The sequence below is a fragment of the Ambystoma mexicanum genome, chromosome 14 (genome assembly GCF_040938575.1).
Source record: "Ambystoma mexicanum isolate Mex_15411 chromosome 14, UKY_AmexF1_1, whole genome shotgun sequence".
Taxonomy (NCBI): domain Eukaryota; kingdom Metazoa; phylum Chordata; class Amphibia; order Caudata; family Ambystomatidae; genus Ambystoma; species Ambystoma mexicanum.
In genome coordinates, this window is record NC_090940.1 from 107,458,933 (window position 1) to 107,464,394 (window position 5,462).

The following is a 5,462-nucleotide window of genomic DNA, read 5'->3' on the forward strand; positions in this document are numbered from 1 at the left end:
TCTTTAAACGCACCTTCTTTTGTCTTTCAGATGCGGGATGCAGCGCCGAAGGCCTCCGGAGCGTGCGAAGAGTAGGTAAGCCTTTGTCTTTCAGATGCCGGAATGCAGCGCGAGGCGTTGGTGACAGCCGATGGACCAGGTAAGAGATGCGCTGCCACTGAAGACCGTAGTGCTAACCTGTTCTTTCTTTGTCTTTACAGGTGCTGCTGAAGACTGGATTCCAGGATGGTAAGCCTTTGTTCCCTTAGGCCCAGGAGCAGAAGACACGATGAGCGTTCTGCTGCAGAGAATGCAGAATAACACAAAGCAAGATTCATCCATCGGGTGTGGTTTAAATAGCCTCCTGTAGTGCTTAGATGTCTCCTTCCACAGCCACGCCTAGGTAAGAAAAGAGTTCCTGCTTTCCAGAAGAGTTCCAGTGTTCTGAACCTAGGGAGTGGCTCCTGCCCCACCCAACAGGAAAAGTAGTCCCAAACAGAAGAGGATCAGGGGTTCAACTGGCAGGTAAGTAAGCAGCATGGTCTGCTGCAGGTAAGTCCACCCAAGCATTATGAGCCCGGCGCTTCCAGCGCTGGGACTGGGCATCTTTATGAGCCTGGTGCCACTGGCGCCAGGACAGGGTCCAAAAGGTCCCAATTGGGACTGGCTGGCACTCGGAACTGGGGTTATGGGTCTGCTTCCAAGGGAGTCGGGCAAGTCCTGATCTTTTGGAAGCAGAGATCATGACAGTCGGGCTTGGATCTCCAATTTGACAGAGTCCACAGGGTGGGGCCTTCTTGGGCAGAAACTGGTGTTAGACCAAGAGATGTATTAGTAGCTTTCCACAGTTTTGCAGCAAAGGAGAAGATTATGCAAAAGGCCAGGAAGGCTGGTAAAATCACCTATAACGGCTCTGAAATTTCCCTATATCAAGACCTAACTCAGGTGACGCTGGCTAAAAGAAGGCGAATGTTCCCGGTCCTGAAACACCTGAGAGCACAACAAATAAAATATAGTTGGTCCCATCTGTTCGCTCTCTTCTTTACCTGGCAAGGCAGGCAACAAAAGATTACGACATGCGAGCAAGGATTAAGTCTGCTGGGTATAGAAGATCAGCAACCGGCAGACGCCGCAGGGACAACACCCCGTCATAAACCACCCAAATCGTGGGAATGGTCCACAGTGAGCTCCAAGCGTCCAGCAAAAATCGATCGTCCAACGGCTAGTCACATCGGGCAGAGGAAAATCGCTCAGGGGCCTCGGGACGGTCAGCTGGGGGCACCCGCTGGTGCCGCCTTTTTCGCAGGAGGAAGGAGACTAAAGAAGCTACTCAGCAAGTCCGGGGAGGGCACTTGCGAAGTGTAAAGGAGCACCGTCATGGGCCAGCACTAAACTCACAACGATGCGGGGGCAGGGTGAAAACCTTGGAATGGGATGGGCAAATCCTGCGTTGTTCAAAACTGTGGAAATACTGGGGTTCAGCTCTCGTAGGTATGACACGAGGGGGGCAGAGTGCCAGCTGAGCTGCCCCAGGGGGGAAATGGAGGGGAGGGGTGTTTATTTCACTGATCCAGGAGAATGGAAATTTCATGACCCTTATTAATCCGGATGATGAGTTACCATCACCATCAGTCAACTGAGACCCAATCTGAAGGCCTTGGGGGGTCATATCCCTGTCCCATCTCCATCTGCTAAATTGGGGAAATTCTTGTTACTCTCACTGAACGTGAATGGGTTAAACTCTCTGCTCAAACGGAAAAAGGTTGAGCGCTATGTACGAAAGGAAAAGCCTCACGTGGTTACTCTGCAGGAGACCCATATCAGAACCCAAGACTCGCATAGGATTAGCTCTGCAGATACTCTAAGCTGCTCCAGTCTACTCAGCACGCTAAAAGAGAGGGGGTGCTCATCGCTGTGCGAGACCGAGTGGATCTGACGGTTAAAGACTCGCAGCAAGACTCTCGGGGGAGGTACCTGGCAGTGATTTTGGAGGGCAGAAGAGAGGTCTACACGATTGCTACAATTTACGCTCCCAACACTGGGCAGGAGCCGTTTATGATAAAAATCCTCACTAAATTGAGCAATTTCGCTGCTGTGTGTATCATTTTAACAGGGGATTTCAACATGCCATGGGAACCCCATCGAGACAGGAGTAGGATGCTCTGGGGATCGCAGAGTGGCCCCTCAGATGTCTTAAAAGCGAAAATGAGGGATTTGGCATTGGTGGATACTTGGAGGGAAATTCAGGGGGACACGCCAAGATTCACGTTCTACTCCCACACACACAAAACACACTCACGTATCGATTATGCCTGGGTCTCTAGCTCTCTTAGGGAAGGTGTCGGATATCTCATTGGGTCCCATCTCGCTCTCAGACCATGCTCCAGTCCTATTGGTGATCAATAGATCGAAGGGGTCCCCGGGTTTGTGGAAATGGAGGCATCCTAACACTCTCTTTAAAGATCCTGTTCTGGCGAAGGAGCTTGAGCAGGATCTCAAAGACTTCGTTACTCACAATAGATGGGGGGACACTTCGCCCCAGATATGGTGGGATGCCCTTAAAGCCACGATCAGTGGGAAAATCATAGCGCTCAAAGCAAGGAGGGAAAGGGAGCTGCGTCTAGAGGAAGAGCAGTTGGGCAATAAGCTCAAGGAAGCAATGGTACAGCTGGCAGGGAAGAAATTGAGGGCTCTCGAAAGAGAGGTTCGGACTCTTAGTTCCCAGCTGAACCTTATCCAATCTAGACATGCAGAAAGAAACCTGCTTCGTCTGCGGCAAAAATATTATGTTGAAGCAAATAGAACAGATCGCCTCCTAGCTAGGATCCTCCGCAGAGAATAAAGTGACCGAACGATCTTGAAAATCAGGGGGGAAGGAGCCCAGATGGTTTTTTAGCTTTATTGTATAAACTGCATAAGGAATTCCTGGTCCCCTATTTTACTGACTGTTTAATCATATAGGAAAGACTGGGGTTCTCCCAAAATCGATGGAGGCAAAAGTAGTTTTGATACATAAGAAGGGAAAGGATCCGCTGCACTGCGGGGCGTACCGGCCGATCGCTTTAATAAATGTTGACGCCAAGCTATATACTAAGGTCTTAGCTTCCAGTTTGGACTCCATTGTGCCCACGATTGTCCAGACGGATCAAGCGGGTTTCATAAGGGGTCGCCAGACGGCTGATAATGTAAGGAGGATAATTCACCTGACGGAAAAAGCCCACAGGAAGGGGGTTCCGGCTTTCCTCCTGGCAATAGATGCCGAAAAGGCATTTGATCGGGTGGAGTGGAGCTTCCTCTTTGCCACGATGCACAGAATGGGGTTTGGCCCTAAATTTATGGCTAGGGTGATGGCCAATTATAAACACCCAACCCTTAGATTAGCAATTAATGGGAATATTTCAGCTCCGGTGTTGGTAGAGCGAGGTACCAAACAAGGCTCTCCACTCTCCCCACTGCTCTATGCTCTCCACTTGGAGCCTTTCTTATCAGCAATCAGGGAGGCAGTCAATATAAAGGGTATTCCGTTTGGGGGGCAGGAGCATAAAGTAGCCGCATTTGCAGATGATCTGCTCCTCGCCTTAATAGACCCAAAGGTATCCCTCCCTGCGCTATGTGACAAACTGGATCGGTTTGGGCTGGTGGCAGGGCTGAAGATGAATCCAAGCAAGTCAGAAATTCTCAGTCTGGGGTTGACACCATCCTCCGAGAGATATATTAGAAAAACCTATGCCTTCAGATGGGCTCATGGGCACATTAAATACCTAGGAGTGCACCTTACCAGGACACTGGGAGAACTATTTAGGGCACATTATGTTCCCCTGATACAGAAAATTAAATCAAAACTGGTTGATTGGGGTCGCCTAAACATTTCCTAGCTTGGACGCCTTAATGTTTTAAAGATGGTGATTCTCCCTCAGCTTTTATATCATTTCACGGCCCTTCCTACCTTAGTCCCACATAGCTTCTTCAGGGCACTACACAAGATTACGAGCAGGTTTATATGGAACTGCAAGAAATCAAGACTGTCAGCATCTCTTATGAGGGCCCCTAGTCACCGGGAGGGACTGGGAGTGCTGGACTTTAAGGGGTACTATCTAGCGGCCCAAATTAGAATAATTAGATACTGGCAGAAGAATGATCGTAACAAACCTTGGAGATCAATGGATAGAGCACTCGTGGGGGGCCTCTGGAGGGAATTCTCTGGAAACCAAGGTTAGATAGAACCCCACAAATGTACTCAAGCGATCTTACTTCGAATGTGGGAGATGCGTGGGACTCAGCAGTGAAGGGATCCCATATTACCACATTCTCTTCTCCATATACCCCTATATTTGAAAACCCACAATTTACCCCGGGATGTAACAACTCTGGTTTTGATGCATGGTATCAGTGTGGTTGTCAGATGTTACCGGATATGTTTCGGGGGGTAAAGTTAAGGATTTCGAGAAGTGCAAGCTGGATTTTAATCTAGACGAGCAACATAGATATGGCTATATACAATTGCGTCATTGGCTGTCCCACTCAGATATGCGTCAAGCTGGTTCAAGACCACTAACGCCCTTCGAGAAATACTTGGATACGCAGTCGGGGACAGGGGGTTGACGGCATCCCATTATAAGCATATAAAGGAGGGGAGGATCCCCCGCCCAGGAAATACATGCAGAAGTGGCAGTCTGATACAGGTGCAGCGATCGGGGATTTAGAATGGCAATATTTGTGGGCTCAAATACCGAGATTAGCAAGGTCCCTTCAGGTTCGGGAGATCTGGCTAAAATGTGTTGGTCCAATGGCATCTAACTCCAGTCAGGTTAAATAAGATCTACCCGTTGTCCTCCCGGGGTTGCTGGAGAAAGTGTGGTGGTATTGGCACATGGGCCCACATATAGTGGGAATGTCCAAAACTGGAGACGTTCTGGAGTCAAATACGACAAGAGGTGGTCTATACTCAGGGGAGCGTGGGGGGTAAGAATCGGGGTCTGGATATGTTAGGCTTGGGCGGAGTTTTGAGAGACATTCCCACCAAGTCCCGTTGCAAGGTTTATGTTGTTATGATGTTGTCGGCGGCCTTGGTGTTGGCGCATCGATGGAAGTCCAAGGACCCACCATATGAACATGAATGGGTGACCAAAATGTGGTCGGTCCTAGCTATGGAGTGGCTCACTTACTCTATACAAGGAGAGCATATGAAGTTTAGATCAGATTGGGCTGGCTTGATAAACTACTTAAAGGAGGGAGCACGCAGAGCATGGTGCCCGAGGTCGATGACACTGTTGGGGATTGTAGATCCTCAGGATGAGACAGAGCTGTAACCGGAGGTGGTGTTGAAAACAAGTTGAACAGTTTCTCCTGGATCAGGGGTGTGGGGGGCTGGGTGGGGTGGGGCTTGGGTGGGCTGGACAAGGGGGGAGTGGGTGCTTTCTTCATTGGTCGAAAATGTTTTTTTTTCTTCTTCTTTCCTCTTTTTTAAGGTTTGTTTGTTGCTA